Source organism: Taeniopygia guttata, chromosome 2 (genome assembly GCF_048771995.1).
Source record: "Taeniopygia guttata chromosome 2, bTaeGut7.mat, whole genome shotgun sequence".
Lineage (NCBI taxonomy): Eukaryota > Metazoa > Chordata > Aves > Passeriformes > Estrildidae > Taeniopygia > Taeniopygia guttata.
The window spans coordinates 103,516,520-103,528,126 of NC_133026.1; positions in this window are offsets into that span (position 1 = coordinate 103,516,520).

An 11,607-nucleotide genomic window follows, 5' to 3' on the forward strand; every position below is an offset into this window, starting at 1 on the left:
AGACTGCAAACCGTGTGTGTTGGATTTCTCAAGCCGGCAAATAAATAAACTGATGACAGCAGTGTTCTGGTTTGATCAGCTGAGAAATCTAATTGAGCCAAAAGCAACATACTCTAAGTAAGTAAGTACTTCACTCCCACCAATGTCAGTGGGAATCAACAGCCCTCACTTCTGTGAAAACTAGGAATTAAGCACCTGAGATTTGTTTCAGTCAAACCTCTTCTGGATAACATGACTGGATACAACCTCTGTGCATTTTCTGCCTCATTCTGCCACCTCATCTTGAAAATCTCAGGCAAGAATCAATAGTTTATTTTAAAACCCCAAATATTCTGTTTTCATGCTAGTTTAAAGTAATTCCATTATTTGGGCAGCAAAGTCCTTGGAGTACAGGGAAGTTCAGAAAGGTTTTCCACAGATAATGGCCTTGTTGATTTTTTCTTTCCAGTACTGGGAGAAACTGGGTAGGTTTAAATACATGTCTTCTAATGATCAGTAACCATGTAGTTAATTATAACTAGTAGACAGTGAAGAGTATTTAAATATGTATTTAAATTCACTCACCATGACATTTCCATTCTGTATCATAATATCCTTCAGTTAACTGAGTGTTTATGTAAATTGGTAAATATTTAGAATTTAGAACATCTCAGAGGCAGTATCCTTAATTTGTCTATGAGATGAGTCCAGATTAGTCTTGAATTTCCTTTTCCCACCTGAGATCAAAACCTCCTGGTGAGGATGGTGACACCATTTCCTCTGATTCTTTCAAACACATCTTACACTTCAGCATCCTTCCTGCTGCAGACTGTACAGACAAGTGTTCTTGGTCAACCATGGACTTGTATCCTCTTTAATTTGTCTTTTATTGTTAAAAGGAAATATCTGTTGCCAAAAGAGGGTGTGGTTTTATATCATCTTGGAAGAGTAGTGGCTACAGGGATGATGGTCAGAGGAGAAGTTAAAGTTGAGTGCTGTGGGGGACTGAGATCAAATGACAGTAATACTTACACTGGACAAGACTGTATGCAGTAGTGGTAAAATGAACTCATGGTTTTATAATTTATTTCAGTGAACATAGGATATGAAGAATTTATGTATAGGAGCATATGTTCAAGAATGAACTCAATCATGGACTCAATTCAGGGCATCTGGCATTATTTACAGCGTTTGCTTTTTCTTTAACAAGCACAGGATTTCAGGCTTGTAGAATGTGATTTAAAGTATTTTTTTATAGCAGCTAAAATTAAATCTAAACTTTAGGATGAACTCTGTCAGGAATTTTTGGTACTCTCTGCTCCTGTTGATGTTGGGCTTTTCTCTTTCTTCCCTTTGGCCTTTTGCAGAAGAACACAATGGAGTCATTACTGCTCTAGGATGAGAAATTATTAAGGAAGGAATCCTGTTGTTTTACAGGTACCTGTCATTGATGCTAGAGAATATGGACAAAATCAGAACTCTGTTATCTTCAGTGTTACAGTCTCAAGCTTTGTGCTGAGGCCTGGTCTCTACAGGTTTGCCACTCCAATTACAACAACAGTGTTAAAGCCAGCAAAAGGTCTGTAGATACAGGTTATTGTGCATGTGCTGAGATAGCCTGTTTTAAGGGAAGTGGTTTAGCTGTGCCAGATGAAAACCCCTGTATTCTAGTAATAACAGCACCCACCCTAAGTGCCGTAGGGCAGCTGAGGTTAGGATGGAGGGGGAGGGAGTGAGAAGAAAGCAGAAGAAGGGGAGAGCGTTTTTAGTCTTTCCTTTCACTTTGTGTTTCGCTGTCTGAAAGAAATTAAAATCTTGTATGTGTCATTGCTGTTTAGAAATACATTGGCTGCTCTTTTGCTCCTGTTAGTTTTGATTTTGGAGAAATAGGACAATCTTTAAGAAGCTGCCATGCTTCTTCTCAGTCTACACATTCAGTTTGAACAGTTTTCCAGTGTTACCAACAATAGGCCACTTGAAGAAAGCATTCAGTTCATTCCTACTGTTCCCTGAGTTTGTCATTGATAGAGAAATAATATCACAGAAGCTGTGACTGTAGACATATTTTTAAACTGTGCTAGGGGAAAATGAATTGCCTGAAGCACAGCAGGACATTTCCTAACTGGAGGTCAGGAAGTCACTGCAAATTATTACACTGTAATTTCACTGCAAATAGTGTACTGCTGAAGATTAAAACAAATTATGGGGACAGTTCTCCTTCACGGAGAAGACATCCATATCCAGAGCAGAAACATTAAGCCAAATGTCTAGAAATATCTGTGTATAACTGGAGAGATTTAGATAACTCATAAAGAGCCACTTCACTGAGTGTATCCTCAGACAGCCAAAACTTCACTGCCTCATGCATGAGTTGTCCTTTTTCCCTTGAAAAAAATGGGAATGCTCCCAAGACCTTTATTCCTAGAGAGGTCTGCTCAGTTCAATGGACTTTACAAGTTACAACAGTGAAATCTCGATGGAGAAGGAATGACTTATCATTGTTAGATTACGGGATGTATTTTGTTACATCAGTGTTGTCTTTAAAAACTGAGGCAGAAAAAATAATTTCTCTACCTACTGTGCTTCATTTGTCCTTACATATTTTTTTTTAGTATTGCAGCATCTATATTTTGCTTTTTCATTTAAGTTCCAGTTCCTGGAATTCCAGCGTGATTTGAGCACTTCAGATTGTATTGCAAGAGAAAGTTCTGGCATTCCTTTGCAGAGAGCAATTTGAAAATTTGACTCAAACCCATCCTACAGACTCAAAAACAAAAAGGAAAGTACATATAATGGTATCATTTTCAAATCTGACTTTTAAGCCAGTCTCCTGATTTTTTTTTTTTTTATTGTTAGAGCTTTGCAGTAATTCACTGTCTTTGTCCAACTGCTTCTGACTTTCAGCAGTCCTCTGGAGTTGCTGTCTGGAGTTGGCAACAGAAATTACCTTAAAGCACTATTTGCTATGTGGCACATTGAAAGGCAACAATGACTTTAATTTATTTATTTTTAGATTCTTTATCTAGTTACAGAATCAGAGTTCTTCACACTTTTATCAACCTTACTTTACAATTACTTTATTTAATTTTCCTTGTATGTAAGCTTTCTCTGGTAAGGGTCATAAATCTGGATTGAGTTACTGGTGTGACACTTTTTCTTTCCCCTCAATTCTGTCTGTGGTAACTGGGTATTTGCATTTCAGTTGCCCCCTCAACCTACAGAGAGCACTTCATGCCTGACTCATTTCTTGGTGACTTGCAAAACTCTTCTGAGACATGTGAATGTTGATAATTTTTTCCAGGCTTTAGCAATTTTAATGTGAGGAGCTAGCTTAAAATTCAAGCCTAGATCCTTTGCATGGACATACTCCTTTGTTTTCAGGCAGTTAACAAAATAAAAGGGAAAAAAAAAAAGGAAAAAAAGAAAAGCAGAAGTCCACAGCCAAACATTGCAACATAGGTTGGACACACATCCAGGGGTGGGAACAAGACAATCCTTTTCTACAGTCTGTCTCTAGGGTCTGGTTCTGTTTTTCAATTGGCAAAAAGTGGTTACAAAATATTTTACACTGACAACAAAACCTCACCGCTGTTAAGGACAAGGTTGGCTTGCTGAAGATGCAGGGCCTCTGAAGGTTCCTGCTGCTGCTGCAAACACAGATGTTTGAAGCAGTCAAAATTGTACACATTTAAATGAATGATGGTTTCTGCCTATGAGTAACACTTTTATTCAGTGCAGTAGAGGATCAGACTGTTAAAAAATATAAGACCCATATGCAGCTACTCTCTTGTCATTATTGGAACCTCGGATCTTTTTCTGATATATTAAACAAAGGGAAAAATCATTTGGTTATCAAACCTTAACTGAGTGTAGGTTATTAAATGTCAGTTATACCACCCAAAGCAGTCAGATTTTGCCTAACAGTCAATGATAAGCAGATCAAATTTACTTGCCATCACCATTATGTACACAAATGGATACTGGAAGAGCTGCAATGTTGTGTTCTGAGGGTGGAAATCCAATGGCTTCATGTCCAGCAGCACAAAATAGCCAGCAGCTCACACAGAAGTCTACTGCTTCTCTGCCTACAGCAATGAATCCTATTTAATATTTTTTATTTTACATCCTAGAGAAATTTATACCAGCTGACTCAACCTGAATTTTAGGAAGGAAAACCAAAATCTTATGAAGTGACATCCAGCATTTCATCTTCAAAGAGTTTTAGATCCTTTGGCAAAGATAATCTGATAGCTCTTTTATCACACTAGAGAGTCTGGTTTTTCTTTTTCTTTTGAAAAGAAGCTTAAATTTACTCACTACTTACATTTACTTCCTATTTACTGTAAGAAGAAGCTTACATTTACTTACTACTCACAAACATTTCTCAATCTTTACTAAATATATATAGAAGACAATTATTTTTGACAAGGTAAGCTGACAGGAGGAAAAATACAGATGAAAGTTCTATATGTTATGGATTCTGAGATGGCATTATTTATTTTTCACCTAAGTGAAAATTTGAACAGGATTTTACTGCTTCTGTATCTCTCTGTGTAGTCACTTTGTCAAAGTGTTCCAAGAGCAATAACTGGCATTGCCTAAAATGTGAAGAATGTTCTCACAAATTTCCCTCTTTCCCAGGAATCAGAATAACTGGAAAGAGTGGGGGCAGATATACAGTTAGTGTCCATAAAAAATGTGGCAAATACATTCCAAAGACAGAGCAGACTTAAAAATGATAGCTGATTTTGAAACATCTGAAAACTGAGAACAAGAGAACCAGGTAACAATTATTAAACTTTCCGATTCCCAAAGTTCTAACCATATTCTAATTGTATTGCAAAAAAAAAATTTTTAATGCAGAACACTGAATGTTTTGTGCTTTTTCTACTCAGGAAAAAGAGCCCAAATTTCTTTCCAATTCTTGCCCACTCCCCTTCCTATCCCCTTCCCCTCCCCCCCCACACCCAATGGCATATTTGTCATTATTATTTTTTGCATACAATCTCTGCACATGCAGGAGAGTTTTCAACAAAGGAAAGTCTCACATTTGAAGTGGTGTTATGGAAAATGTTCCATATCATCAGGTCCTTGACACATCACACCGATGTGTCAGCATGTCTTTATAAGGATCTGGAACAGTCAGTCTTGGCAACAGAGCTAACCAACAAACCCTTTGACCACAAATTCCTCTATTTTGATAATGCTATCATGCATTTGACACAGGGTCACTATTACCCTCTTACATACAGGAAACCTTCATAAGAGAAACCAAGTAATTCTTATTAAAGAGAAATCTAGTTTGAAGTGATAAGCTGGAATCTGAATAAATCATGCTAATTCCAGATAATTTTATTTGCCAAAATTCTAACAAAAGCATCCATGTTCAGCTCTTTCTCTAAGCCCGGCAGAGACCTCTCCAGATCCTCAGAGAATGCAAGAGAGTTCAAAAGTTCACTTGTTATTTGCACTTCAACACATTTGGTTAAAATAATGTTTCCAATCTTTCTTAACACCAGAAGTGGTATATATTACAATTTTAAGATCAGAGAAAGTAGAGCGGTTCAGGGAAAAAATTCAACACAAACATTTAAAATGTATTTATGGCATTTAAGAATCAGTGTATCAATATATATGGAGCAACTATTCTCCAGTGTACTTGGCATTTTATACGTAAAGCTTATGAAGTATATCTGTGTATATCCAAACCTGCTTATTTTTCTAGAAAATACTAATACTTAAGAAATATTAACATCAAAAATTACTCAGGCCTGCATAGCCTAGAACACATGTTCCCATGCTCTGATTCAATGGGTGGTTGAGTAACTGGGAATTAGATGGCTCTGGGAGCCACAAGATACCTCACAAGGATGATACAAAACCTAAAAAATTCAGACTGCTTTCTTTCCCACAAGAAAAATAGTTTATCACCAAACCTTTTTGTAAAGTTAATTCTGTTTTCGTGACCTTTCACCAACCCAGGGAAGTTACCTGATCACAATGGTGAGGAAAAGTGACCCATAAAAGCTTCTCGAACAGGGTATTTGGTGTAAGTTTCAAGTCCACTGCAAAGATGTTTTGTAATGTGTATTCACTAGACTCCTGAATCCATGCCTACCTGTCAGTGTGGAAACAGAAATAGGCTTTCGGAGTGGCACTAGTGAGACCATCCTTAATCTGCCATAAATCTCTCCCTCTTAGGTTGATACATGTGTCCATCTCTCCTGATAGACTGGTCAACTCTCCTGCTATTCCTTGCATACTTACCTGGTATTCTAATTTTTGGGAAATCAAGCCGTTTCCATCTTTCTGCTCATCTTCCCTGTGCCATCAGCATCCAGTTGTAGGGAACTCTTATCACACTCCTGAGTCTTCTGGGGACTCTCAAGTCATGTGCCAGTAGCCTCCATGGCTGGTTCATGTCTAATCCCAAACTGCTTCAGTCTCAGAAGCATCCAACAACAGAGGCCTAACAAACTCTCAGGTTTCCTTTTGGGAAATGTGAAACTTCAGACCCAAATTTCAAAGCCAAAGATGCCTGATTCCTTATGCTCTTATTGCTTCCACACTCTCCCTTTCCTAACCCAAACTCCCCCACTTGGACTTGTCTGGGGACTCTTGCTTATCTTTGAACCTTTCTTATCTTGGCACAGGATAAGCAGGGTGCCAAAGATTAGTAGGGTAGAGAGACTCTACCAGCATCACAAGCTTATTCCAAGAACAGTTAAGAGGAAGAAGTAAAGACCCTTTTGGCTTTGAGCAGTGTGAGACAAGTACAGCACTCTGCCAGCACTGTGTCTGGCCTCACGATGTTTGTTTCCAGAGAAAGCAGGACAATAATGGTCAGATCTTATACAGTTCAGATACTCTGACATGGACTCCTAAAGAGATCCAGTTCTGAAGGTAGATACAATCTCCATCCAGAGACCAAGTGGATAAATCAGTCTTGGTCTGACCACCCACTTTCAGAGGAACTTTTTCCTTTCAAGCTCTGCATGACAACAAACTGCCTTTGGCATCCAAGGGCTCTCCACTTGGAATGTACTTACAAACTTCAAAACAGGGGTTAAAATGCCAGTGAAGGACATAATTAGTTGCAAGCTTGCACATGTCTGTGCACCACACTGCAACCGCAACATACCACAACTCACTAACTGATCTCACCAGTGCCCATTTCTACCATGCTGCTGCAGCAGTTTGACTCCACCACCTGTGTTGTATGGCTCAGGTCAGTTCAGGTAGGAAAGATGCAAGATGGAGTTGGTACATTAAAAGCAGCTCTCTGTAAGCTATTTATCTGCCAAAATTACCTGCAACAGAAGCAGGCTCTATTTCAGCATTTGAGGCCTGTCACCTGTGACCCAGCGCTCAGTGTGCTTCCATTTCAGCAGATCTGCCTTGACTTCCCATCACTGCTGGATTAGCTCTGGTATGCATTACCAAATTTACTCTCATGACTCTTTCTGCCAGAAGTCCTTAGTATGAAGAAAACTTCTAACCATCCCCTCTCACTTTTCCCAGGACAGTCTCTGGCCTAGAATTGCCCCAGGACTCTGCTGAAGAAAAGAAACTCTTGAGCAACTTGTAGAAGGGCCTCCACCATTGTTTCAGAAGAATTCTTTTCACTGCATTCCTCAGGCTGTCATGAATCTTCCTCTTGCTCAACCAGCTCTTCCAGTTTGAGCAGAGCTGGACCTTTGATCTGTATCTTCTGAATCAGTTAGTTTAAGTTAATATACCACCACACAGGAGCATGCACATGCTAAGAGACCCTCAGTTACAAAGAAAGGCTTGTGGAAGACAGGGCGGGAACACGACAGTCCACCTTTCCCTTTTCTTATAAGGCAGCCTTTAGCTATTAATTTTATGACATTGCCATTTCATTTCTCTACTATACTTTGTTTATAAGAAAAGGCTAAAAGCAGGAGCTGTATTTAATATGAAACATTTGTTTTCACTAGCTGTTTATTGAGGAAAGTTATCGTCTAAGTTTTTGGGATAATTCCCATTTTCCATTAAACAAAGTAGCAGCAACTTTTAATTCAATAGCTCAGTTTTTTATTCAGTAACTTTTTCCTCCACCAATTTATTTTCTGCGTGCATGTGAAAAACGATGAATCAGAGGTTGCTGCAGTTAATTTGTTCATCATTCTTTGAGTACACTGAGGGGAAATAACTTAACTTAAAAGCTTTTAAGTACACTGAGGGAAAATAATTTTTCTGTTCTTGAAATCAGCCTTGGCTGCAATATTTGTTGCATGATATGGTTTAATTGATTTACCAAAGTTGCAGGATGAGAGATAAAGAGGGAGAGAATAATAAGAAATGAGAGCCCACTAAATGTCTTTTCAGTAATTAAAAAGTAACATTCATTTTCTAAAAAGGGTGAATACTATATGATTTAGGCAAAGTTTCTTGAGCTGTTATTAGATGAAAAAAATCATTCATTATTTGTTTCTAGGTAAGACAGTGAAACACATAGTTCTGCTGTTGTATAAAATAATTTCAGCTTTTTGAAGGAAGGTCTTAACAGCTCCATTTCTCTTGCAAAGTTCACCTGTGACTGACATTATGCATACAAACAGGGCTCAAATAGTGTAGCCATAAAGAGCAAGGCTACTGTAAAATAATAACCCCCAAAGCAGTGAGTGGGTTTCTTTAGAGCCCTCATAAATACTGAGTCCTATAAAAGATAGTGACACTTGTAAGAATGCTTTAAAATATATTGTAAAATTTGTGGGATTTACATATTTACAAATTGAAAGTGATATTTCTTTTTTTGCCTCTAATTGAAAATTTTCCTTAGTTTTATATATAGGCTGGTTTAAAATAAAATTGCATTTAATTAGTTACATGCACACCTTTTTAAAGTCAGTTTTCTTTGCTAAAGCTAGGGCTGCTCTGCTTTAGAACCATTTTACAGCAGAGAAGACATGCCACAGAAGCAGAGATAGGGGATAGGAGCAGCCAAAGCACATCTAGTCAACACAATAGCTCTCTTGGAATTTTTCCACAGTCACAGTAGGTGTGGAAGAACTTGTCTATGGAAATATGGAATAGAGAAACTATATGTATGCATGCCCATATGTACTTGGCATGTGTATGCACATCAACATGTCCATACTTTTTATGAACCTGAAATGATACCTGTTCATGTGGGGAGATGATCTGGTGTGGCAGAAATGTCAAAATCCCTGGATACACCCTGTCAAGTCACAAGCAGAAAGGGAGGCAAAAAGCTGCATTTTACTGATACTGGTACTGCTACCGTCAGTAAGACATGTTCTAGTTCCTAGATAATAAGCAAACTGACTTTTAAAAAAGAAAATATTAAAAGTGATTTGGGCTTCTCCTATGGTGTACTGCATTCTGGCAGGTGAAAAGGAATTTACTGCATATCTGGTCTGTGATGGTTGTCTATCCTTGCTGTATCATCATGAAATGCAACTTCAATGGGTTTCGTTTCCTAAGTATTAAAAAAAACCCTAAACTGAACAATTTATTGGGAGAAAATGTTGGTGCATGAAGGCACATATTTTTATAACAGCTCCTTAATAATGCTTTATTAAACATCCTCAAAATGACGCTACCACAATTGCAGCAATGTACTGTAATCATAGAAGTCTTTATGAACAGCTCGTACCTTTGCTGTTAAAAAGCAAGCAACTTACCTCTGTCTTTTCCCATTGTGACCAACTGAAGAATGAACCATTCACCAATGGTGACTGCAAATCTCTTTAAAGATTTAGCTGAAACGGAGTTCTGGATAGCAATATAATGCTAACTTAATCAAATGTGCACCTACTCTGGAGGCTTCAGCAGAAAACTTCCAGTGATTACACTGCTGCAGTCTCACAATGGACATTTGGAATGTGTGTGTTTTTCATCCAGGATACTGCTGTAGCAGTAACATAGCAACACCCTGCAGTGGTTCCCTGCCTCCCTTTTGCTCCCTGGACATCATCTCTTCCTCCTTCCCTCTCACTGTTCTTTCCCTGAACTGCAGCTCTGGCTGACAAGGAGACTTTGACCCTGGAGGAGGCAGAGGAAGTCCCAGATGAGATACATGGCTAGGGAAGTACCAGGATTGCAGAGATGTAGAGTCAGGGTCATGATACTGATGGTGGGGCTGTAACACTGCAAGTGTGGTTTGGCAGAAAGGACTTGTCATCCAATCTACCTCCCTGGGTTACGCGGGGTATCCATCCCCATTCCCAGGCAGGCAGTCTCTGCATCCCTGGGTGCTAGTTGAAAAGCAGGCCCAGACCAAAACCACAACCACTTTCTCCCAGTTTCCTGCATGGATTTCCACCAGCCCCTCATGCAATCAGTGAGGATAACACACTGCCTACTAGCATGGTTGAGGTCCCTGCTCTGCTCTGTTGCAGAGTAAAGAGTGGGTAAAGGAAAAAAATTGACACTTACCTTCAGCGCTCCAATTGGTTGTCATGACCAAATCAGCTGCCCTCAACAGCTTTGCAAAGCAGTGACTTGCACTATAGTAACTCTGCTGGAAAATCCTGAAAGTTCCCTGGTGAAATTTCCTGAAATCTCTGATAGCTATTGCACAATGCTGGAAACCATCCCTGATTTCTGTTTGCCTTTTTCACCAGGGAGATACACCACATGATGCTAATAGTGCCTACACCGATTACCAAAGGCAAGAGATGAATTCTAACAGGAAACATTTCTGCAGGAACACATATTTAAACCAATAAGGTTCAAGGTTATCCAGAGGCTGGAGGCTGAGCCTAGGCAGATGTCAGAATTAAAATAAATACATTTAAAAGAAGTACTATCAAGTAACTTGGTGTGGTGGGACAAATTATTACATGGCAAACCCTTCATGATGGCTACCTGATTAAAGTCTGATGATGTCTAAATTTAGAGAGAAAGAACAGAAAAAAGGGCTGAGGTAGGGCTAGCTTAGTTTCTTGCTGGTGTTGCATGTTATACTTGAATATATTTATTTTATTTAAGAGTAGGATAATTTGATATTTAACCCATCTTTAAAGCATGAAGCTCTGGAAAACCTTCAACCACAAATTACACTGCTTTATTTCTCCTTTATTTGGAGAAATTTCATTTTATTCACAGAGATGTGCACCAGTGATCAGCATTCTAAAACTTCTAGCAGGAGACCACCATGTCTTTTTAAGTTTGAAGTCCCTTTTCAGAAAATGAGTATGTATATAAAATGCATGTTACTGAGAGTACAGATCAGTAGATCTGGTGTCAACATTCACTCCAAGGCAGAAAAATCTTTGAGGCAGAGGTGAACCCACACATCCATACACTTGAACACTGTCTCCTACGTTATTCACAGGGCTTAAACTAATAGTTTCATACTTTTCAAGTTTAGCTTCCTGCTCTTGCCCTATCTTTTTATTTTCATCAAGTCTGTTTCCAGCTGCTTGCTCTGACCCTGGCTGAAATTCTATCTTTAATTGTGGCTGATCCTTTTCTGCCCCATTCATTACTAAAATTTTTGCAATGCAGATCACTAAAAGTGACCTTTGACTATCTTCCTCAATCCAGCTTGGGACGCTTTTTAAATTAAAGTCTAATTTCACGACACAATCTATTCAATGCAAGTGATTGTATTGTCAGTGCTCTGTACTGAAGCAG